The 26,440-nt window shown below is 41.0% G+C and overlaps 1 protein-coding gene across 24 annotated transcripts in view; it reads right to left on the bottom strand.

Annotated features, from left to right (window-relative positions):
- Positions 1-21,864, bottom strand: part of MBP (myelin basic protein) — a 115,599-nt gene extending 93,735 nt beyond the window's left edge. For 4 of the 24 annotated variants that reach the window (XM_035550664.2, XM_035550636.2, XM_035550640.2 and 1 more), the window contains exon 1: positions 3,974-4,122. The gene's annotated coding sequence lies outside the window, so the exon portion shown is untranslated. The other 20 variants (XM_035550645.2, XM_035550648.2, XM_035550651.2 and 17 more) reach the window with 19 other exon arrangements.
- Between the last annotated feature and the right edge of the window lie 4,576 nt (positions 21,865-26,440).

The following is a 26,440-nucleotide window of genomic DNA, read 5'->3' as shown; positions in this document are numbered from 1 at the left end:
GTGTGTATGTTTGATTAAAATTGATTAAATTGTTTAAAAATAGGGTTTTGTAAACATATATCATCAGATGAATTTTGTTAAACCCCATTCTAGCCTGCCTGTTGAAATTAAACGGATATTTGTACTTTGAAAGAAGAGGTTCTGAAGAGGTTATCTCCCCATATACACGCACTGTCCTACAGAGAGGTTTAAATTTCACTTCAGAATTTCCCCTGAAAGGCAGAAACATGTTCCTCTAAACTTTGAATATACCAGGAAACAGATTGGTATCATTTTTTTGCAGGTTACGCTGTTTTAACTGCAAAGTACCATTTTCTTACTCACTGAAGGAAGCCTGATAAAAGTCCACTACTTGTAATTGTCAGACTCTAAAGGGTCTCTTTCTCCTGTAACATCTCACCGAACATCAGCTTTCTGTAATCTAAATAAAAACAATAAATTTCAGCCCAGGAGCTTGTTTACAGTGACAGCTAACGAATCACAACGATTCAGGAACTACAAGAGGCTAGAAGCCAATGCACCTGGTGCACCTTTATTGAACATTAATGGTTATTTAGCTTTAAAACATACAAACTACCTAATGTAAGTCACAGGATGCTGCAAATGGATTGTTAAATGTTATCCTTGAAGAGCAATTTAGTTATGTAAAATAGGGGTTCGATCTTACCTCTTCCCACGCACTTAAGTATGACTCAACAGAACTACACCTAATAATACAGGTATGCAGGCGCTTACATATTTACAAGTATCAGCTCATAATTAGTACCTTGTCTAGGAACACGTATTCACCACACACTGATGCTGGTGAATAATGGTGCAGAGCTGCAGTGCTAGATACGTTTACCGAGTGCTCACGGTCTTACTCACGTGTGGGAAGAGTCAGCATGGAACATAAAAATATTTCAGGAATTTACTTAAAACTTTCTGCTAAATTAATTGATATTCTCATCTGAATAAAACTGTATTTTACTACTACATCCAGATCTTATTAAACAAAAGAAAGCAGTGTAGTTACTGTTAAGAAATGTCCAAGTTCTGTCTATTTTTGGTAGCCTTCTAGTGCAGACTCTTAATGACAAACTTCCCCAGCAGTGACATGCAAAACATTTTTTTTCACCAGTGTCGGGTCCAGGTTATGTAGCTTCCTGGGAAGCAAACCGACCTACTGCCCAGCAGCTAGTTGGAAATGTTGGAGTGCTTTCTAGGCTCTCAGGGTGATGTGCATCTTTAGAAAGAAGCCCTTCACTTCAGCATTTTTTTTCAAAACAGAATGAGACCCTGGGCATACCTAAACTGCTTCTTCAGACTTCCCTCATCGTGGTCATCTGGGACTCCCATGTACCGAGAAAGAAAACAAACCTCTGGCAGCTTCAGGTGAGTGACCTGTAGCTAACTGCATCAGCAGCCACAGCCAGAGTCAGATGCAAGCAACCACATAAAAGTAACCCACCTCACGGGCAAATTGCTTCCTAGGAATCCAGCCCTCTTAATTTAAGCTTTAAATTATTTTGTGAAATGTAACATTTTTTCTCTCTTACAAGTTTCATCATTATTTCACATAAATTTAACTTTTCATTACCCATGAAAGTATGCAATCCTTGCTGGATCAAACCTTATTTCACTTTTGACTTCCACAATGCTATTTCTCTAAGGAACCCTTCCTGAAGGAAAACCAAATTATTCCCCATATACATGTCCTTTGTCAATGGCAAAAACCAAGATTATAGCGGCAAACTGTAATATTCAGATAAGAGAAATCACCAGCTGTAAGTACCAATACATGCATTTAAATTATGCTTGCACAGTGCCTTCCATAGTAAAAACCTGTCCTTCCTGGCCCATGTAGGCATTACAGCAATTTTTATATTTACAGGCAGCTGTATACTCTTTAGTGAGGACCCTAGACCTAGAACAGCAACCCTCTAAGAGAGGGGTCAAGTTCTGCAACACCCAAGAAAAGACTCCCTCGTGCTAGTGCAGTATCTCAGCCGTTTAGGTACGCCTCATCCATCATTGCAAAAGATACCAAAATTATTTAAGTATCAGTACGTTTCATGCAAGCATTACGACACTGGAGAAAGGCTACCACGCTGCAGTAGAATATATTTTGTGAAAGAACACCAAGTTATTTCCTAAAGCTGCCACAGGGTAAGCACAGCAGACGGTACACAAGGTGTTTTTTTTGGTTTGGTTCTTTTTCTTGATCTTTTCTGACTGCTTTGCTTATACTTTTCCCTCTCTCTCTCCAACAAGGATATTGCATTGTTTTTGTTTTCTTTAAACACATGTAAATTTCAGGGATTTCACCTGAGGACAGTCCAAACTCAATTACAGACAGCAGCCTGTAAGAACAATCATAGTGAAATTTCTAAATCATAGATATTTATTTCCTGTAGCTTATGCTTCTCTTTTTTTTCCCCCTTCTTTCTTCCTTCAGCCCACTCCACCCTCTATCCTGAAACTCCGTCAGCCTCATGTTCCCCATTAGGAATGAGAAAATAGACAGTTTTAGAACAAATTTCCCAACGGGGCTTTTCTGCCTCCCTTCGTGAAGGGAAAAATGCTCACCTGGCATCACTTAGCACACGCCGTTATCTGTACTCCCTTGTACAAACACAAATCCTGAATGTTTGCGATCAGACGGCATTAGCCACATGCTCACTGTTTGTCTTCACTACACCAGGATGGGAGGAGCGCCGGGAGCTCTATGGCAGCAGCCCCCCTGGAGGATCAGAAGGAAGATTCCTTGATCACCTCCACTTCAGGAGAGAGGCCAACACATGTGATGGGGAAGCCACTGCTACCCCAAAGCTCCAGGGGAGGCACAGGTGCCCCCACAGGTCCAAGCCCCCCACCACACCATTCCCTGTGCCAGCTGCTCCCCCACAACACCCACATGGCAAGGGCTTTGCAGGGGAGCTGCTGTATCTGTCCCCCGGGTTTTCACTGAGATCCTTGTGCCTCACAGCTGTTCCTGACCTAGAGAATAGAGAAAACCACATATCTGCCTAGTATCGCATCCCTCGAGCCTGATCCAAAAAGGAATTGTTACCTTATTATGAAATTAGAATTGATTAGTCTATTCGCATTTCATTCACTAATATCAACAGGTTCATTTAACTTGCTATGTGCTGTCTTTACCGATGAGCAATACATCTTCATTTTTCACCTTTTCAGATAGCCTACTGAAGAAAAACAAAACAAAGCAACAACAAAACGTCTATTTTTTTCCCCCCACACTGGAGGACTCTTTAGGTCTGCATGGCATACAAGACCTAGGAGCAAGCACGGATTTTTCCCAGCCCTCTGAAAATGCTCAGGGGCATCAGCATGGGTGTTTGTTCCTCAGCACTTGCCTGCTCCAGGGACAACGTATTTTGCCACTGAAGTAAGATAAATCCTGAGGGAAAAAATAAAATAAAATAATAAAATAAAATAAAAAGATATAGAGAGAATAGCTAAGTACAAAGATGCACCACAACCTCATTCTGCATACAGTGAAGACCTGGTGTAAGCTCTTAAGACCAGCACTTTCCACTATCATTGCTCCTAAAGTGCTGTGTATCTCCTTTAGGAGCGTGCCTGCAGCAGTGGACTTCACCTCTTGACCTGAATGAGTCAGCAACTGAAAGACGTACTTGCCCTAAATGCTAAAATACTTAGAGAGAAACCAGAACACAAGGAAACGTAACACAAATGTAACATTAAGCAGGAAAATGAAAAAATGAAGAATGAAATTTGATTTCAAATGGTAGAGAATTTCAGGCCAAAATAATGATCTTATCAGTACAACAGCAGAAAAAGGCAAGGAGCAACCAAGAAATCATGCAGGCAAGTATCATTATGACTTACTTGCAGACTTTCAGGTTTTGAGATTACAGTACTCTGAAATCAGAGAAGACCTAACATTTGTTTTCACAAAAAAATGGAGAGACACCACGAAAGTCAAAACAACATACATTCGAAGACTCACATTTTTATCGTGTGTCTACTTAGAGAGACAAGAAGTCCTCTCCAAACGGTGAGCTGTATGTTTTCCCTTTACAAGCGAGACTTCCAGCGAACACAGCCACTTTGATGCTCAGCGTCTCACTAACACACGGTAGCGACTGATGACAAAATGCACACCTGCAGCTCCGAACGCACGTGAATCAAAGGCACTGCACGCTGGCTCTTATCTTCTCATATTCGACTGACTGACAGACGGGACAAGAAGATGATTCATCCTCTCCAGACACCGTTAACATTGCTGGGAGAAAACAATGAACCACTACACCCTTCTCATTTAAATAAGCTTAAAAAAAAAAAAAAAAAGGACACTGCCCCATCTTTCCCTCCGTCTGTTCTGACTTCACACATGATCTACCTATCCCTACTGTAAACATATCGACCGAGAGTCGGGTTTCCTGTAAGTGTTCCTCTCTTACATTTGGCATAAATATAGATATTACGAAAGGCTCTGACTTTTCACTGCACTCCCAGCTGACTCCCTCTTGGCTCAATCTGCTGCTATAAAGCCATGTCCCTTCCTTCCCATAAGCACGCTGCCAAGGAGGCACAAAACCCAATTTGTCTTTTGTGACATGAAAAAAGCACCCTGAACAATATATATGCTTATATTCCTCACTTTACATGCTATGTTACTCTCTTTTGCCTTCTCTTTCCTAGCCTGATTGCCTGAGCATTCATGCATAAAATTATGAAAGTAATTTTATTTTTAAATAACTTGATGGAAACTTAGTCCCCAAGTTTTTGATCTGTGTGTGCTTAAGATATGTATGTAACAAGACTCAAGGGTCTTGTGACAACTTCTAACAGGTTGTTATTACCCACAGTCTATTAGCATGTGCAAAACAAGACTCTCCAGCTTGAAACCCTTTGCTGTGCAAGTTGTAAGTGACACCTCGTGAAGCTTCAATGCCTATGTACAAGATGCTCTGCTTCTACATCAAGAAGCAAACTCCAAAACCAAAGTGACTTACAAAGCTGTGGAGAAGCTATATTTGTGTGCTCATGAATGCCTATCTGGCAGCACTACTATGACACTAGTTTGGGATTTTCTCTGTCAGTGATACAGTGGGTTGCTTTCCCTTCTGGACAGGGAAAGCAAAAACACTTCTTGCTAAGGACAATTGTATACCTGAGAAATAAACAGGTTTACCTGCTTCTCAAATGGAATTTCAGTCTGGCTACTTTGGGTTTTCCTCGCTGAGGTCAGAAGCTGAGCAGGTTGCAGTCACTAAGCCGTGAGGTGTTGCACTTGGAATTTTAAATAATTAATGAGTAACAGCAGCAGCCCTGACGCTGCAATCTGCATGAGAAACCACTTAAGTCTTTACATCACCCTGATACCATTATTGTAGCTGTGTGCTTCGTCATGTATACTTTAAAGTACTTTTGTGCTGTGTGCTTCATCAAATATAAAGTACTTTTGTGCCTCGCATTCAAGAATTGCCTCATTTTTTTATTTTTTTTTCAAAAATCTTCAGTTTCATGTACTAAATGTAGCCTGTATAAAGGTGGGGAGAGCTGTGAGCAAAGACAGCATAGAAATAATTATTACTGAATTCCTACTGACGGGAATAACAGGCCCAGAAAAATAAAATTCTATTTGAACGCGATGATGTACGAAACGTACACAAGACAGTTACTTCCCCTTCTTTCATTAAAATCAGATTGTTTATTTCATGTTAAAAGGAAGACAAAGGAATGTGTCAGGCCAAAACCACTGTTTTCTTCAGGATAGCTTTCTCTTGCGGTTCTGCATTTATGTCAAATCATATTTTGTTCACTGTACAAAAAAACCAAAACAACAGCTAAATCTTGCGACAAGTCGTTGGAGTAAGAAAATCTGTGTTTTAATAAGGAGCTCAGCAGCATATTCATTTTAAAAGATGTTTACCAAGATACAACTCAAATTCACTCCATGATTAAAAGCTAACTAATCTTAAAAGGTATTATTCACAGCACCCATCACACTATCATCTTAATCTTGAACAGGTTTCCTTCATGAGGTATAAGGACAAACTTTTCTATTTTTATTGTTAACTGAATGTTATTAAAATAAGGAGAAAATGTTTCAATTATCATCATTAAATTTGTAACACGGTCTGCAGCCCTCAACCAAAAAGGGTCTCATTATGCCAGGCAGCGTGTGAAGGCAGATGAAGAACATTGCTTCCCTAAAGCTCCTGCAACCTCAGCACACAAGACACACATTCAGGAGGTAAACCTTCCTCTCATATTATAGATACAGCACAAAGGCAGAGATAAATTATGCCAGCCGTGATAACATGCCTAAGCATCTTCACCTCATTTTACACCAGAACCCTGTCAAAATACAACAACGAGGTGTTTCTCTGCTCTCCGAGGTGTTATTTCAGCAGACTTTCTCAGGCACACATCACGCTAACCATCAGGCCCGGGCTTATCACGAGGCGGAGCAGAAACCACAGTAACCCCTCTCTGCCTGCCTTTATTTAAACAGCCAGAGCAGGAGGTCATCCGTACCATTAGATAACCAGCTTGTGATTCGCATACTCACACAGGATGTGGGAAACCAGGGAGCATTTCAGAAGGTACTGAGGGGAAAGATCAGTCTACGGGTTGATCACAGGATAACTGTGAGTCACCAACGTGATCCGGCAGGGGAAAGAAAAAAAAAAAAAGACAGACCTATGTTGTATGACGAGGGGGTATTTCCAGTCATGATAGGGAAGGACTGATGTCACACAACACACACGTATAACCTCATCTGAATGTAAGCTACAGCTCTGGTCAGCCATATCTAACAGGAAAATTTTTCTTTTTTAATAGTAGGGACGATGGGATAATGAAAGCAATAGGAGCCTATTATATAGGGATAAGACTAAAAACCCATGACATGTCACACCTAAAAGAAAAACAAGGTGGAAAGACAGTGTTGGAAGAGGAGAAAATATATCCTGCCCGTGTATAAATCCAAGCTGCAAGTCGGAGTGGCTCTGAATATCAGAAGAAAAGGGTCTGGGGAACCAGGGGAAAGTAGACAACTAACTACAACTGCTTTCAAGATAAGAGACAAGAGCATGACAGCACAAATGGCAGGGCTCTGGCCACAGCCAAAGAACAGCCCCGGGTGATCCAGGGGATTACCTTCACCTGAGGGTGCCCATTTCAGCCAGCACACCTGCTTTGGCTGAATTTCTTACTTTCCCAGCTCAGACAGTAACTCCGTATCTAACCAGTTCCCATCAAACCTTAGCTCACCCACAGCACTCACAAGAAACAGCAGCTTGTAATGCTAAAAGGGAAGTTGATAATGCAAGTTGTTTTCTTTTTATGACACCTGAATAAAAAATCTGTCATTTAACACATGAATTATCAATGAGTGAAAACAATCAGTCTTTTATTTAAAGTAGCATCTTGCTTAAAAGAGCTCTTACTGGAATTGTAAGTGGACAGTTTGCAAGCAGTGATACAATACTGACAGTTTTTAACTGTCAGTATGTACACTATAAAACAATAACTACTTTTTTTCATTGTTGTTTTAACTGGAAATCTGGCTATTTTAAGTTAGTGTTTGTGATCAACTTGACTGTTGCAGATGCAGCCTTTCACTCCCAAACACACTGAGGATGACCCATGTACCAGTCCCTTCTAATGCCAGCCCTGCCCAGCTGTAGTCCCTAATCTTTAATAAATGGAATTTTAAAATCTTACCATGATTCTGGTTGACCAAACTTGTCCTTACTATGTTAACGTTACAGTTTTAATCACTATCTTCTTTTAGTACATCCAATAAGTTTAATGCGTTACCATTTATAAATATCTATTAGTAAATCCATTCTCACTGTGGTATTCGATGTTCATTTTGCAGATGCTCAGTGTCCAAACATATACGTATAAACATAAATAAATAAAACTATGCTAAGAAAGAAAAAAATGTTTTCCCCATCTCTTACCTTGCAGCACAAAATATTCACTCAAAAAGAAAAAAAAAAGAAAACCAAACCACCAAACCGACCAAAACATTGCCCCACCCCCAAACCACAAGCTTCGTACTATCTGGTAAGGATGTTTAAAAATGTAAGCTAAAAGCACAGCAGGCTTCGTCTGTTTTTAAAGTTAAGCAAAGTGGAAAGCCATTAGCACCAGAACTGATTTTTGTTTGTTTGTTTTTAAACACAGCTGCATGCAAACATTTCATCAGTTTGGAAACCTCAGAGGTCACTTAAACTCACCTCTATATTCATTTAGTAATGCACAGATACATCCCACTTTTGCCAGCTATGTCACGTGAACGGCCTGTCCTGAAGCACTCCAAATGACATTATGCATTAGCTCTCTGCTCGGACGGAGAAGTGCTGCAGATCATACCATGCGGGCTCTCTCCACATAGGAAGAGCTAATAACAGCAGGTAATAAGGGAATCAGCGGGACAGGGATGGGTACCACATCAGTACCACACACTCCCAACACGGCAGAAACAAGGGAACTTAAAAATGTTGCTCACTCACTATTTTGCTCATTTAAAGTCACAGCACTCCCACCGTGCTGCTTGCTTGTTCCTTTGCCTACCCTTTGCATGCCCACAGCCAAGCCAGGAGGCACCGTTTTGCACAATCAGGACAGCTTCTCTGACCTGCATCCAACCTTATATTATAGGCACGGTATTGCAAGAGCCTTCTTTATGACACAGGCTGAAGTAAGCTCATGTATTTTTTAGTTTTATCTAATGATAGCTGACTTTTCAGGAACTCAAGTGACACCAGGCTGTATAATTTGGTATTCTGTGTAAAGTCAAACCATTAGATAAGCTATATATATATTATAATAAGCTATTACTGTAAAAATACAGTAAGCCTCTTAAGAGTTGCAATGTCAGTTACCATAAAGATAAAAATCTTTTCAATAATTTTGAAATACGGGGGTCCCAACCATGTACAACTAAGAATAATTTCAAACACTTCTGAATTGCAGCAACCTTTAAACACTGAGAATACTTGAACTGTAATTGACAGGCACCTTATTCCACTGACACTGCAGGAGAAGGTTTTGCACACACGGAATGCAATTAGAAGCTGGAATTGAGTCAACATGCCCAAAGTTAATGCCCCTCTCAATCAATAAAAAAATGATTCAATACCACAAAAAGACATATTACGCAATAATCTTTCTATCTATTTAAAACCAGCGTGAAAACAAACACAGCCTCAAAGTCTTCTTGCACACATGCAGTACTTTCAGAGAGAGATGTGAATACGGACTTTTTGAAAAGTCATCTGGCTGCACTCATTTGGGTGGTCTTTTCTTTTGCAAGCAAACCCAGCAAAGACAACTGCATTACTACGCACCAGGAATACACCGCAAAACCAGCTTTCAGGCTTACGTGTGCCAGTGCTATTGCTGTAATGCCTGGGTGATTATGAAATTATTTAATTGCTCTCTTTCCAAAGCTCTGGTTAGTTCTCTCAGGTTAAAGTACAAAATTGGCCGATTGTGAAATGCCTTTAATCAGCTGGCCGTCTTCAAATGTACCATCATATCAATGCTTTATCAGCATGTTAATCTTTTATCCATAGAGCTTAATTTACAAAACTTGACAAGAAAATGTGATTTTACACTTCACAAATAATTACAGCCTGAAAGACAAATTCCTAAAACAGAAGATCCATTGGTAGACATTAGAGATAAAAGTAAGAACTCATGTATCTAAGATGTACTCTGGAGGTACTATTTACTTTTTAGCAAGATTTTTCCCTATATTCATTTTCCAGTTTAGAAGTCTTCAATATATAATAAAATAAATGATTACACTAAGATTTTGGGATACGTGTAATATACCTCAGTTAAAATACTGAAGATTATTTGCGTTCTACTATGATTTTTTCCTAAAGTATTAAAGTCTTACCGAAAATAAGCACTATTGAAAGGATTAAAGAGCTAATTTCACATGACGTTCAAAACATATTACGAAAGCTGTGTTTCAGATGAATTCACTGCTGACAGGATTGTTACTAGAACATTTCTAACTGCAAAACATAGCTCTTCTTCCATTCAGTTCAGCTACAGGTCCTGAAGAAAAGTTTCATTAAACATAACCTTACCCCCAAGAGGTGATTCAGATATTAAATAGTAACTCAGTGGCTACAAATGAATATCTGAAACATAAACCCATACAGCATAAAGCATAAAGCTAAGGACTGCTATCATCATATGAGGAAATCATTTTGGTACACGATGGACTACGTGGAGTAATCACTGCTCACCAAGAACAGGTAAAGGCCTGAGCCTGAAAGGTCTGAATCAGAAGGGCATGCGGTGCCAACATGAAGCTCTGCCAAATACTAAATTCCCCAATAAACTGTCATGAACTCTGCTCAGCACCATACAGTCAGGCTAAAACTGTCTGCTTCTTACTAGAGTTGAATCAAGCGAGTCTCAGTTTTACTGTGGGTCTTGCAACATGTGAGGTTGGCTGGTGTTTTCCAAAGATCACCTGGCAAGTTATGAGTAATAAGGGAATATCAAATGGCGAGTAAAAGAAAAAAGTACCATATGACTGGTGAAGTTTTAAACGTCTAGCAAAGAAAGACTTCCACAAATCCTCTCCCTGACACATACATGTGCATTTCTTCCTATTACCAACCTAATAGCAAGATTTATGGAACTAAACCAACGCAGAAGAGAATCCAAGCCAAAGCCCACTGACTGCAAGCACTCCAAACCAATATAACTGTTAAACTTACTGTCACTTCTGCTGCCAAGTCCCTTTCTTGCAAATTACTCACACACGAGGAGTAGGAATCACTGTAGCAGCAACATCCTGTTCCCAACAAGCACGTTTCCCCAGGCCACACGAAGTCCCGGTACACCCGTCATCACATTCCCAAGACACAGGTGCCCCATCCCGTGACTCAGTTGGCTACGGCCGGACAACCACGTTGTTCTGTGCTCTCAGAGCCCCAGCCCAACAAAGCCCTAAGGAACCTGGTCTGACCCAATACCTGACCCTGCTTCAGGCAGGAGGATGGTCCGATACTTCTTCAGGTCTCTTCTAACCGGAACGATCCTATGAATCTGTGCTGGACTTACGTGAACACATTACGCAGAGCATGCACATTTAGGCACAATGCAGCCAAGACGACAAGAGTTTGCTGTACAAATGAGCTATGTGCAAGCAGTAAATTGAAATCCTTCATTGTTCTGAGTTTTATGCCATTATACAGATCACAAAAACTGCATAAGCATGTATTTACGTCATCGGAACACATCCTTCAAAAGCATCTATAATGCTACTTGGCTCCCTGGGCCAGGAAAACTGAACAACCTTAGCCACAATTAACCCAAAATTCACTGAGCAGCACTACAGTTATAGGGGAGAAAAAAATAAAATAAAATAAAAAAGCCCAAACCAAAAGCTAATAATAAAGAAAATACTACAGGTAAAATACACACCTCATGGCAGATACAACTGTCCCTTATGGTAGAGTGTAAACTGCAGATAAGAACTCTGATACGGCGATACTCAACACGTTACTAGATAGCTGCAGAAAGGAAGGAGCACACTGCTGTCATTGCTACACGCCATTCGTGGTAGGCATGTTTCAGTCTTCCCGCTAAAGCTTAGCAGTTGGAAAAATATTACTCACAAAGGGATGAAGTTTATAAACAGTTTACAATAAAAGGCCAATTAGAAGTAATGAAAAGTATTCTTCAGGCTTTTGCACGCTTTCCAGGGGCACACCGAATTATGACTTGTAGCTACAAGTTCCAGCCTTTATTTAGAAACAATTTTCTTCACGTTGCATTTTCCACTTTTTACCAAAGGAGGAGAAGAAAAGAACATCTTGCAACCCGCTATACAAGTCAGCCAAAATTTAAGATGAACTTCTCAATACCCTGTGTTCAGTCAAAGAGCACCTCCTAAAATTCCCTTAACAACAACAACAACTTTCCCATGTGACCCCATTAGGGGCTCTTTTCCATTGGACAAGAATGTTTTTCTGCAAAACATAACCCAAGCCAAATGATTGCTTGCCCTCCAGGCAAACTGTGCTAATTCAGACTGTGCTGATGAAAGCTATGCTGGAAGAGAGCTAAGCATAAGCTTCTGCAACAAGCCAGGACAAAGTAATAGTATGTATAAAAGATTACAAAAGCCAAGCCGGGGAGTTTATATTTTTACAGACTACACACTTTGTCTACTAAAAAACCCCTTGACACAATTAACTTCCACCATCTGGGGAAAAAGTCCAAGAGTAAAAGGCCCAACGAGAGCCAAAGTAAATGAGAATTATAACTGTTTTCCTCCAAGTCTGTCCCAATTACTTGAGCATGTATTCTAAGCCAAAAAAACAAGCATGAATAAAACATCACTTCTGTTTCCTTTCTGCTTTGAGAAAAATAAAAGGGCAGTTAACACCAAGAGTGACTTTGGAAATATGAAGATGCTCTGCACATCTTCGATATCACCATTTTTTCTGATATATGGAGCACTCCATGCAACTATAATAATCAAGAGACTATTTCCACAATAGTTCATCATCATCTTTTGGTCTGCCTTTCAGGCACAGGTTTTCTTTCTTTGAGTGGGTTTTGTCCCATCCTGTTCCACACCCCACCCCATTTTCATTTCAGCAACTTAGAGATGAAAATGCCTGGAATCAAATAGCACAGTGTTTTTCAGTGACCGCTCCGCTAAAGATCCAAACTCAAATGGGACCACTGTATAACCTGGTGGCAGATTTTAGTATTTCAGATTCTGTTTTCTGCTCCTATTTTAGTTCTCTAGAATGGTGAGAGCTGTCAAAACACTATGAATGCAAAACAATGACTAAGGGTCAGAAAGCTTCAGATTATAATGCTATCATTTTTTAATGGATAAAGCTTTGAGGGACAAGTCAATCTCCAAAGTTCCTGCTCTGTATCATTTCATCGGTATTCTATCCTGTACCACAGATCTACCGAAAACCTCATCCAGTTGTTTTCCTTGTTCTGACTTCAGTCTGTGCTGCTGTAGCTTTCACTGTAACTGCTCCTTTCTGTACAGAGTTGTGAAACTGTCCTTCACATGCAAAAAACAACACGTGCACACAAATCCATAATTCCATCTGTACCTTTGTAACACTCAAAAGGACAACTATATAATTTCACTTTAATCACTGCAAGCTCTGCACATACTAGCTTTTCAGCTGATATTCCAGAACGACTTTTCACCCTGAGAATAAACAAAATTTGACAAAAGGGTTAAATTAAGGACTAACTGATTTTTTTAAGCTCCTAAGGAAAGAAGGATGTTGATATCTGGGAAATAACAATGATGGAGAAGGATAAGTAAAAAGCATTACAATACATTACACAGCATCACAAAGCAATGTTTTGCTATTAACCGTGAGATGATGGGGACTTTGATCCCAGAAGCTGATGTGTCTCTTCTCAGATGAGCTGAGAGTCTAGGTTACTCAAAGAATTTGTCACAAACTCCGGGAACACTTCCTGGGAGTGGGTACCATGGGAAGGCAGCAGAAATTCTGAATATATTAGTCAGAAGGAACTGGCAGTGAGCTTGCCTGTGACACTCAGGCTTACACTCAGATTTAAGGACAATAGTGGCTGTGACCGGGATCTACAGAATTGCAGCATAAAAAATAAAATCTAGACTGTGCCTCCACCATGACATTAACCCAAGCCATGTGAAGTCTGAGGAATGAGAGAGATTTGGTCAGTTGTAGCAGACAAGATGAAAGTCATACTGAGGGGTTGGCGAGGAAGAAAATTTGAGGATATAGCAAAGATCACCTCTACTGCTGAACATATTCAATCAGCATTAATTTATGCTTCAGTGGTGTGTCTGGAATGCCAGCGTTGGCCAAGATAATACTTAATCTGGATCTGGCCAGATAAGAGTGAACTGCTTTTACAGATGCCAGTCTTCCCACAAATGCTGTGGAGATAGCACTTTGAACTTATATTACCTTAAAACATCCTTGGAAAAGATGCTGCTTTACCTTACTTCAGTATAGGAAGTCTTATCTAGCAAAGAAAACAGTGCATGTAAATACTAAGCAGAAGGCACAGGATAACTGTCCTTTGGGCTCTGAAGTTATCATTACATTGAAAACTATAATTTTTCTCTGACACTTTTACAGCGAAGCACCACATGTCCCCAGATAAACCTACCTCGGAGCTGGCTTCTTACCACCACAGCACACCTTGGCAATTCCATACCCAGAAAGGGGCTGATGGCAGATCCCTGGACACAACAGAAGCAGTGGCTACACAGTGGCCTCTGAAAGACCTTTGGATATGCAAAGTGATGCTTTCTACCAGGAAAAGCCCTTGCTTTCATGGTCCAATTTGTAACTGAAAAAAAAAAATCATCAGGACACTGACAGCTATGTAATAGCTGTATCTCAGGGGTTTCTGAATCTTTGGAACATGTACAAATATTCTCATTAAGATGACAGACTACTCTCCTGCACTATACAAGTCCTTTATCAAACTTACTCCATTGCAAATAACGATTACTTTTCATGGTCTTGCCTGTATTTACAAGACCACAATCAGGAAAACCAACAGAAAAATATAGTCAAGTGCTGAGAACATATTATTGTCCTTGATAACAACATTGCCCCACCTTTATTCTTGAAAAATCTCCTTCAGAAAGTCAAGGATTAAAAGCAAACATTAAGACCAAGTAAAAAGGTTGCAAACAATGTGTAAGCAGAAAAGAAAATAAAAGAACAGCTTTATGGGTGACTATTAGTAATGATCTCTCACACTGCCAAGCCTCTTTCTTCAAGTTGCTGAATTCCAAAGATGGCTATAACTCATCCAACTGCATTGTTTCACCTGAATTTTGACTTCAAATAAGCAGGCTAAGAACAAACGCATTTTCACACATGATCCAAAGCTCACATGAACCAAAATTCTTAAGCAGAAGCCGAAGATAATACACCAGGTACCAATATAAAAATATACTACATCTCTGAATTAATTTTAGGAATATCTGTTGGTATATATTTGCTTTGATTTTGTTTTCATTTTCACTTTCAAATCATAATAGTTAGATGTTAAGTTCCCTCAGTTCTTAGTTTCACCAATCTGTAATGGAAAGACTTGAAGTTAAAATTTCCCAGATGTTAAAGCTTCCCCAAAATATTTTTAAAATGATACTTTAAGAATTAAAATGATAAACTAAGACATTTTATGAGTATTGGAACAAAATTTAAGAAATAAATAAATTAAAACTGTCTTTTTTTCCAATGCGCAAACCAAACCTAGTACAGCTGATACGCTCATCGGAAATGGTTGAAATAAAATGGAAAATATCACTTCTGTACTTCAGTCATCATGTGTTTCAGAGAGGAGAGGGAGAAGTAGAGTCTCTGAATTGATCAATCGTTTCTGATTTATTACTTTGCTTGTTTCACCCCTTTCAAAGATTTTTTTGAAGCTTCAGGAAAAAAAAAAAAAATCAATGGCGAAGTAAGGATTTAGAAAACTAACTTCACTACCGAGTTATTTCAAAATCATTTCAGAATGGAAGAAAAAAAAACTGGCTGGAAATTTCCATGTTATTTCTCATTTTTTCTCTCACTTGCCCTTTGTGTGGGCTTTCCTGGGATATGTCCAAGATTTACAGCTATTCCAAGCAGCAGAGCTGGGATTTCAGTTACTGTCAGAAGCCTCAAAGGAATGATCCCACTTTATATTAACCAAGAACCTCTCTGAGTATTTTTAAATGAGCATTTTAAGCTTTTTTTTTTTTCCCCCTTTTCTTCTGAATGAGAGAAACACAGAATGTTTAAATCCAAACATTACTCTTGGGAACTGTTTAAGTACCAGAAATTCTTTAGCCAGAAAAAATTGTTCTCAATATATTATGAATTTCTTAAAGAATACAGTCGCAGGTTGTATATCAATTTCTACAGAAAAGTTAAACCTAGCATGATCAACCTTTCACTGAAGGGTCAGTCCCTGCAAACCTCTCGACAAAGAAGATGAGGTGTAGCAAATGCAGATGGGGGGTACTGGTATCCTCTAGACTTCAAGAAAAAAAAAAGCCAAACTAAAAACAGCTGGAAGAAATCAGGAAAACAAGAGTACAATTTGTTCTTCAGAAAAGTTAATGCAATTGCTATGTATCAGCTGTGTAACCGACCTCAAAATTGTTTACTACTATATCCAAAAGCCCATCTGACACAAGGATTCAGCACGGATTATGTTTGGTATTTGAGTGGTGATTAGATGGTAGGAGAGAGCAATTTCTTTGTGTGCGACTAATACATGAAAATAACCAAAGAAACAAAGAGAGAAAAATCCCTACTGATTTGAATGAGATAACTAAGTAAAGGAAATCTAAAATAGTGCATGTGGCAGACCCTTTATTTAGTGTCACCGAGTACAGAAGCTCAGACATTGTCATTGACTGATTGGGGAAGAGCTGCCAGTAAAGTTTTATGCAACTCTCTTCAACCACAGCTAATTCTCACAGTGCTTAGCATAACTACGAAAATTTTGTCTGAATTCTTCTGTGGGCGAAACCCCTAGAGAACTAGATTTCAATTTTGTCATTTTAATTTATGACCTGATCTGGATCACTATACAGGGCTCCTTCAGCTCAAATGCAGCATTCGCTCGATGTCTCATTGGGGTGGGAGCGATCTTCCTGCAGAACGATTAGCACAATCAGACCCAGAACTATGACTGAAGGCTACAGGAACACAGTTAGAATGTAATCTCCACTGAAGTCAGCCACTGCCTTTGGCATCAGTAGCAACTGGATCACTCTCTCAGAGACTAACTTGTTTATTTTACACTTGCTATCTAATTAGGCTCAAATTAAGCAGTTTATGCAGAAGGCTGGGTGCCCCTGAAAATGGGTATTAATGCAAGTAATAAGCAAATAATGTACAGGATTCCAGTGTTGTTTGTTTGAAATTCCAATTGTATAAGTTATTTGAGCAGTGGAGCCCTAAAGCTCTTTTTCTTTCTTTTCCTTTCTCTGATTCTTCTTCCATTAGTTGGTACTTTTATCTTACACATAAAAATCCAGGCTTCTTCACAAATGACAGTGTCCTGCTGATTTTTTTTCTTGGAAGCACCTAAGAATTCTGGACAGCTAGTGGCTTTTACACTTTCCATCTTCAACAGGGTGTTGTAAAGAAACCAGACACACTCCTAGTTTTATAGAGCAGTATCAACTGGCTGTATTCAAAATTGCATCTAAACATTCCCGACCTACTGCTGCTCATCACTGGTGTCCTTTACTAAGTGAGAGCCTCACCACAAAAAACATGCTTCACAGCTCCAACATGACAGCTTGCCTGAGAGAAAAATTACCCAGGTAATTAAACACCACAGGACTGGGCACCTCAGCAGTGATCCAGAAGACTGTGCTACCCTTAATCCATTCAGACTTCATGCAAGATCGGACTGCAAACTTTCCAGACTCCTCCCCCATTAAACACTGGCTAGGCTTTCAGCATTTATTGCAAAGAATACTAGATTTCATCCACATTAGTTCTGACTGCAATTTGCTGACTGTCAAAAAATCATTAAGTTTTCATCTAGATTAAAGAATGAGGTTGCCCAAGGCCTCATTCAGCCTGGCCTTGAACACTTCCAGGGATGGGGCATCCACAGCTTCTCTGGGCAGCCTGTGCCAGTGCCTCACCACCCTCAGACTAAGGAATTTCCTCCTTAAATCTAACCTAAATCTACCCTCTTTTAGTGTAAAGCCATTACTCCCTGTCCTGTCTCTACAGCCCCTGACAAGGAGTCTCTCCCCAGCTTTCCTGCAGGCCCCCTTCAGGTACTGGAAGGCCACAGTGAGGTCTTCCCGGAGCCTTCTCTTCTCCAGGCTGAACAGCCCCAAGTCCTTCAGCCTGTCTTCATAGGTTAGGTGCTCCTGCCCCGTGATCATGTTCGAGGCCCTCCTCTGGACTTGTTCTAATACTTCCATGTCCTTCTTGTGCTGGGGACCCCAGAGCTGAATGCAGTACTCTACGTGGGGTCTCATGAGAGCAGAGCAGAGAGGGAGAATCACCTGACTTGACCAAAATCGAATCATTTGAACACTTAGAACTTTTGCTATTTATGCTATGAGTAGCATGAGATGTGGATTTCAGTTTAATCTGTATTCTCTCAACAGTTTATAATGAAAGTGTTTCGTTAGTCATAACAATCATGTAGCAGAGTAATTAGAGCCTAAACTATAATGATATGTTCTATTTGATGGAATAAATAACTGAAGTGGCTATTTCAGCCGTATGAATAATTTATATAGAGCACTGAATAAAAACATCGCAAAAGGAATAAACAGGAAATTTGTGCATATGCAGCGATACTGAGACTCAAGCACCAATTTTCCAAATTCTGTGTTTCTCCCAGCAACACTGAAAGAGATCATTGGCATTCCCCTGGGACAATTTGCTCTCTTGCCTGATCCTACCACTTACCATTCCACATGCATTCACTTCTAATCCAACACATCACTAACACGCATCTTCTCAAACTCTAAGAGCTGGATAGAACTGGAAGCCTGTCCCACTTCTACTACTGATACATGAGGTGCCCAGCATCAAGCCTTGGTTGGTACCACGCCTTGAAAACAGACATAGTGCTTCTCAGCACATGCAGGATATCTTGAGTCTATGATTTTTATAATTCTAACAAGCTTGTCTGTAAAGAGGATGCAAGGCCTCAAGTGACTAGAAATATAAGCATTGCATGGGAGTTGAGTTTATGAGGAATAAAGCCCAATGCAAAAACAATTTTGTCTTGAAAATTGTTTCATATTTTTAGCTGTTTAATTTTGTGTGTTCGTGAAAATTTTAAAGTAACATACTGAAATCTCTATCATCAAGCAAATGGACTGTGGTGGGCCAGAGCTTATCACTGTGACGATGATCAGTCAGGTTATAAACATTCACTACTCTATTCCTATTTATCATTGCAGATCTGGGGCTTTGAGAGGTTGTATACTTTTTTATTTTTAATTGTACAGCATGGTGTAAATAAGGTATGATTACTCAATTTCTGTTATTAATTGTCTAGTTAACATAAATCCAGTGAAGATGACAAAATTTAACATTTAATTCACCGCTTTCTCCCAGCTCGGTGAAAATGAATTTGAGTCTATTTCATTAGGATGCATTAGAAGAGCATAACTGACTTTTTTGTTTGTTTGTTTGTTATAAGTAACAAGCTTTATCTAAGATGGATTACTTCAGAGCCTAATGCTTGAACCCTACTTGGTATGTTAATATTTATTAATGCAACTTCTTTGCACTGGCTTTTAAAAGCTAGAAATTGACTTTCAGCTGTCTCATTAGCGATCAGTAACGTTTGTAAAGGTGTCCATCTGGTTACCTACACTTCCTCCTTTCTATTACACCTTACATGGGTTCAAAAGCTACCATAAGAAATCAAAGAAAAAAAACACACGGTCTGTCAAACATGACTTCAACCCTAGGGAATCCTTGATCCACAGGTGCCTGGTCAGGGCCCTGAAGGGGAGCATCACGTCAAAGCCCAACCGAGCACAGCCTTCTTGCTCTAGGCACCTGCCTGCAGAAGCTCTGCTACACCCTGGTGTGGTATCTTTAATGTTCTCGTGGGCATTCTTCAGAACAATTTTAAATGCATACAGGCAGAGCCGATGTAGAACAGGAAAATTATATATAACCCATGATGCTTGAGAGCTTTGACAGGCTCATAGCAGTCATCATTAACTGCTCTAAGACCATCCAAGTCTGTTTCCTCAGCTTGGCTGAGGACTGCCAGCTGCCAACTGTAATCAACAAATCATTAACGTAAAACAAGACCATTCTCCTGCTCTGTTATTATTTACCTCGAATGACAGGGAGCACTTCATCATCCTTCCAGCCAGGGATTTAAAGCCTTCATGCACAATCACCTCACAATTCACAGTTTAACTTGTATGTATCTGTGAACTAGTAATACTCTATAGACATAAATTATATGTAGTAAACTCAGCGTTTTAGAAATAACTACTGGATACAATAAAAATTAAAAAGAGCAACATACACGGTGTTGGCCCTAATCACCTGAGACCCAGTTGTGGTCCTACTGAAAAGGGGGAAAGCTTCGGTTCCTCAACAATAAAGTCTCTTGCATTATTTTCAAATTTTCTAATTTTATTATACCTTTTACTTTCACAGTTGCCTGGTACTTTTATAAAAATCAGCCACTTTCCAAAGGTAGCACCTGATATACTGAAGGATAAATTTGATGCTAACAGGAAACACTGTCATGAGCGACCTATTTAAAACTACAAAGATACGCGGTTACATTCTTTCCAGGATAAACTGTGTAGCGATTTTCCAAAAGTCCCCACGAAATAATAATAGAAACAATAATAAAAACGTACCCTAAAACTGCAGTCTTTGCTAACCCCACAGCCCGGCAACACCACAGACTCAGAGTTATTTTAAACACTGCCAAACCCTACACACGCAGAAAATAAATAAATAAAAATCGCACGGCCCGAGCACACCCGGAGACACGCACCAAAGGCACGGCAGCTTAAGATAAGTCATAAATAAATGAAAATAAAGCATAAGGGAGAGAAATCTGCCGGCGAGGGAGAGGCCGGGCGCAGGCCCAGCCCCGGGGGCGCTGACAGGAACCGGGCGGGAAGCGGCACCGCGCAGACACCGCGGCCCCGGTCCCAGTCCCGGTCTCGGTCCCGTCCCCTGTCCCCGGTCCCCGTCCCCTCAAACTCCCTAGGCAGTCCTGGCCGGGGCCGGGGGGGCCGGGGCCGGACCCGCCCTGGGGGCGGCGGCGGGGCCAGCGCCTGCCCCGCTCCTCAGCCGCCCTAGGGCGCCTCGCCGCGCAGCGGGGCTGGCGTGAAAAGCAGAAGTTCGCTGGGTTTTGCTCCAAAAACTCCGCGCACGGCCACGATGTGAAAGCGGAACCCCCCACGGCACCGACCTGAGGGCCTCCAGCCGCCACCGCCGCCGCCGGCCCCGTCCCCCGGCTCCCCGGGCCGCGATATGTATGCAGCGAGTGTCGGGGCGGCCGTGCCCCGCCGATCGCTACCGGGCTGCCCCCGGCCGCGCGTACCTGTCCCGCCGGCGGAATGGCGAGGAGGAGGAGGAGGAGGTGGAGGAAGGAGCCCGGAGGCCACCTGCCGCCGCCTGCCTGTGGCCGAGCCACCTGTGCTCCGCTCCAGGTGTCCCGCAGCGCCGCCCGCTCCTCCTCCGAGCCCCGCTGGGCAGGAGGAGGAGGAGGAGGAGGAGGAGGGACGCGGGGCACCCGGCAGCGAGGAAGAGGAGCGAGCCCAAACGCTGCCCCCCGCCCGGGGAACCACCTCCTCCTCCTTCCCCGCAGCGCAGCACCGCGGCGGAGTCCCCCCCGCTCCCTTCCCCTCCAGGAAGGAAAATAAAAATCTAAATAAAAGCAAACCCGTAAACGGCAACGCACCGGCGTCTCCTCCCGGGCTGCGGCGCTCCGGGGGCTGTGCGCAGCATCCGCCGAGGTGCGGGGGGCAGCCGTAGGGGCGAGCGGGGCGACCTCCGAGCCGAGCCGAGCCGAGCCGAGCCGTGCCGTGCCGAGCCGCGCCGCGCCCCGGGGGCGTGCGGCACCCGCCCGCTCTCTTCCTCCTCGTCCCGCCCGGTCGCGCCCGCGGGTGGCCGGCTCGGTTCCCCCTTCGCAAAGCCGCCCCCGGTACCTGTGCCCGAGGTGCTCGCCGCCCGCCGCCCCTCCGCGTACGGCGGCCCCGAACCAGGAAGAAGCGGCGGACCGGGGCAGCACCGTGCCTGCACCCCGTCGGCGGGGCCGGCCGGGAGGCTCTGCCCGCTCCGCCCGGGGCACCGACACCCGGGGGGCGAAGGAGCCCCTCAGACGGGGTCCCCGGGTCAATTCGGGGAGAAGGGGGCGAGATCTGGGGGCACCGGACTTCAGCCCGGCTCCGGGGGGTGCCCGCCGCGGGGGTGGAAGGGGAAGGGGACGGGGAGGCATATAGCGGCGGCCCCCTCAGGTCTGACAGACCCGGGACAGCAGCTCGCCCGCAACGTGCGGCCTAACGGTGTTTTTAAAAAAGTGGAAATAACAAAAGAAAATAAAAAGCCACAAACAGCCACCATACCAAAAACCAAAAGAACACAGCCATTTTAGTCCCAAACTCGTGTGCCAGCAAGGGTGAGTAAACCCTGGTCAATCTGAGGCCATTGGTGTAACTCGCTGGCTCGACAGTCCTCACGGTTGTAATGCAGGCCTGGCAGTGCCAGATGTGCTTCTACTGTCCCATGGCATGGTGTCATGTTAGCCTCAGACCCACAAGCTTAGGCCACATTTATGGGGAGAAGCTCAGAAGCATGAATGGTCAGGGTGATATTTTGGGGGAAGAGAACAGCCCTCTAAATTTCATCCGAGTTTGGGGAGAGCTGATCACACATACAGATGTTTGGGGCAAATAATAGTTTCCATCCTGTTCAAATGTGATATTTTTTTATTTTTTTTTATTACTTATGCAAAAATAGGAAGTGAACTTATAGATTTTTTTTGAAGAAGTTGCTTTATTTGGAAGGTTCATTGGCAATTTCTGTACTTATCTGTTGCACCTGTCAAGTGCCTCATATTTAAACCTCAACAGATGGAGAGTTATTATGTCAACTACCCACTAACTCCACAATATGTAAATCTTTTTGGGGTTGCTACTCATCTTTGAAGATGGAGGAGGTTTAAGATAATATTTTGGGCCTCTTTATAAACTGTATGATCTTACAGATAAGCAGTTATTTAGATAAATATTTCCGTGGCATGAAAGGAGCATCCCACAAGTAATTCCTCACAGTGCGAAGTGTGCAATGTGAGCCTTTATTATAAATACGAAGACTACCATACAGAACCTGAAGATAAAACACTGAAGCACGAGATAGAAAAGATCACAGATGGAAAGAAGGATCGCAGAGGAAAAGAATAGATGGAATATCACTAGTACAAGCACTTCAAAGTCTGGGAAATTTCTATTTAGAGTACAGACAGTACTGCTTTGAGTCACTCTCTTTCTCCACATTCCTTCACTTGTGAAAAATACCGCTTTGTATCACGGAAATTTGAGGAGCACATGAAAGGAGTTTCATAGTTAAACTACACATATTTTCACTTCTAAATGGCAACCTTGTTAAAAAGCATGACACAAAGAAACTGATATTTATCAACTTTAAAAATGCAACACTGAAGGTGGTTAGGTGGTCACCTCTGCCTTTGTTGTATAAAATCTGAATGTAAAATTAGATGCAAAATCTCATCTGACAGCACTCACAGGCAACAAATTAATAAACCATAGTAGAGAGACTACACACAATTAAGCACATTTACCCTATTGAGGCCTAAAGGTGTAGAAAGGTGTGACAAGTTACAATTGCAGAATGTAGTAGATTGTCATACAGCATGTTGAAAAATAATATTTTTGGAAAAAATACTGCCATTTTACAGCTGTTATAGGGTGTACATGTATCAACTCTCTCTTAAAGCGTTGAACACCTCCCTACTTCTCAGTCTGTAGTTTCCTTTCTTTATTTCTCCAGCATTTTGTGAGATGCAGACAGATGTCAGTATGATCATTTACACATACTCACAAAAATTAAACTCCTGCACAAGTATTAGAGTCATTGGACAACATTTGTAGCTAGAAATTTAGACATTTGATTTGTCCCTTACCATTCTGCTACTCTTCATGAAGAAAACATGTATGTTCAGCAGTAATGCTTATGTGTCCAGATCTACAAAGCCAGTGCCATTTCTTCTTCCATTTGCTTCCCGTTGCATGGAGAAAATAATTTTTAATTTTATTTTAGCATTCTCCACATGGTATTATTTCATCTCTGTTCCACGGGCCACTGTAAAGAGCTCTGCCTGAATAAATGAAAACATGAAAATGCAGACATAGGGAAATTAATCTGGATTTTATTTTATTTTTTTTTAATTTAGTAAAATTCAGTAGAAATTGTTCCAGTAAAAATTTGTCAAGTTTCCGTCATGTAAATTAGAGAGAGGGAATGGAAAGCAAGCAGAATTTGCACTATGTTTCACATGTATTTTTGTACTAGAATTGATCATTTGTTATCATTAATGACCTATTATTACAAAATTACCTGGTTGGCTAATAGATTAGACTTACTAAGGAAACTATCATTTCCATATGAAACCTTACAGACATGAAAGCCTCATCATGGGTAACTAGACCAATGTCATATAATCTCAAATAATGATTTAATTAAAATTCGCAGTATGCTGTTGAATTAAGATGAAAGAACAGCTATTCACTTTCAAGAACTGAAAACAGCAAATGGCAAAATGCTGTAATGAGGAACCATCACCAAGACGAGGTAATTGCCAGTGCAAGATTAACAATATCAAGCAGTACGCGTGGAGGAAACATAATCTAGACCCAATTATGTTCTCATTTAAAATTTTTCATGAATGGACCTTCAGTGAACTATGATAATAACACTTTCACTTAAGTCTTATAATCAAATATTTGTTATAAAGACTGATGAAGTTGCTGTATTTCATAAAACCTATTCTTATGTATGAATCCTTGAAAATAACAACATAATGCTTAAAATACTTTTATAAGCAGAACCAGGATAACTTCTTCATACTATTTTTTTGCAAGACTCCAATATAAGGGTACCAGCTCAGTAAGTGCTTGTTTGAGTGATCTCGGACACAGCACTGTTATATGCAGATGCTGCTATCTATCACAGACTGAGAGCTATGCTTTAGCATCATTCAGTTCTAACTCTGAATCCCAGAATTAGATTTGATTGCTGAGAATTTCTATATCATTGTGGTGGCTAAACTTTAGGACTGCTCTGACAAATATGCAGAAAAATGGTTCAAGATATGTCCTTCTTCAGCAAATACCTGTGAAAGGGACAGTGGAAAAGCAACTGCTTCTGAAGCCTTTGAGTCTAAAAAATACACATTTTATTTCCTAAACAAACCTTGAAATCAAACAGATGTTCTGCAGCCACAAATGGACAGACCCTCTTCATAAATCTTGTCAGAACTCAGTTTCTTACTGACCATGGATATTAAGGTATATGGCCTTACCATAAATATGCATTGAAAAGAAAATCTTTCTCCTGGTAAATTATGATTCCCCACTGGATGAAGACAGCAGTGAATGGATAACAATATAATAGCTATTGACAGTCCTTGCAAATAATATATTATAGCATTTTCTGAATGAGAAAGAAAAGTAATAGTTTACAGAAATATTGTCATTTACAGATATGTGATACTATATGGTAGAGTAGAAATAACCTAATAATGATCTAACAAGAGATTTTGCTCTGAAATATTTACCTAAATATATGATCTTCAAATTATAAAGCATTTCTCAAGAGATGAGCATTATTTTTATGACACCACCAGTATCCTGTTTGCTGAAAAAGATCAAAAAGCTGTGTATCGGGTAGCTTTGGAAGCACAGGCCTGTGAAGATTAATATGGCAGACTTTCAGAACAATTTTCTCCATTTTGTAGTTTTCTGTCTTCAACTAATTGTTGCCTCTGACAACCCCATTTTCTATAAAACTAATCATCTGACAGGGTATTTCAAACACATTTCATGCACTGCTGCAGTCCTGGTCAAACAAATTTTATTTTTATGATAAAAACATCTTTTCCTCTTCTGTTTCTTCTAATACAAACATTTCAGCTGATGAAAAAGTCAGTCAAAAATATTTGATGTTTATGTACATTAAGCACGTTACCATGTTTCTGTTTTTCACTAGCACTTAATCAGTAGAGAAAACATGCCTAATGTGTGCAGTTGATTTGCAAATGAATGAATAGAAAGCAAGCCTGGGTGTAAATTCCTCTTCGCTTATACAAATTAAAGTGTCTGTGTTCTGACAAATTACTTGCAGATGCACACACAAATATACACATCCATATTATATATGTGTATCCCTTTTTTTTTTTTCTTAAGCCATGGTAGATTGTGATAAGGTTTCTGTGGGCATGCAGAAAACTAACTTTCAGAGAGACAAAGAGGGACATACCCAGGACTCTACCTACTTTCAACCTCTGTTCTTCTCATTATGATATATGTTCTTATTATGATATGTGTTCTTATATCATTATGACATATGTTCTTCTCATTCTTCTCATCTTCTCCCTTTCCACTTCTCACACCTTGGCTTCTGCATTGCATGTTCTTCAGAACTGGGACTTCTCTGTGGGATGACCCACAGAACACTTCCTCTATTTCAGCGTAAATTTTTTTAACCTAGCAGCCCTTACTGGGTTCAGTGTCAGAGGAATTTCTGCCTGTCTCTGTGTTCATTTGCAAGATCCATTCTCTCGGATCCAGCTGCCATCTGCTGAAGTCCTTGGTTGTTTCTAATGTAAGTTTATGTAAGCCATTTGGAGAAATCAGCTTAATTTCTGAAAACTCAAACTGCCTGTCTCA

This window comes from Cygnus atratus, chromosome 2, assembly GCF_013377495.2.
Source record: "Cygnus atratus isolate AKBS03 ecotype Queensland, Australia chromosome 2, CAtr_DNAZoo_HiC_assembly, whole genome shotgun sequence".
In the NCBI taxonomy this organism is placed as follows: domain Eukaryota; kingdom Metazoa; phylum Chordata; class Aves; order Anseriformes; family Anatidae; genus Cygnus; species Cygnus atratus.
The sequence above is the reverse complement of the archived record's forward strand: the minus strand, read 5'-3'. Positions and strand labels throughout refer to the sequence as shown.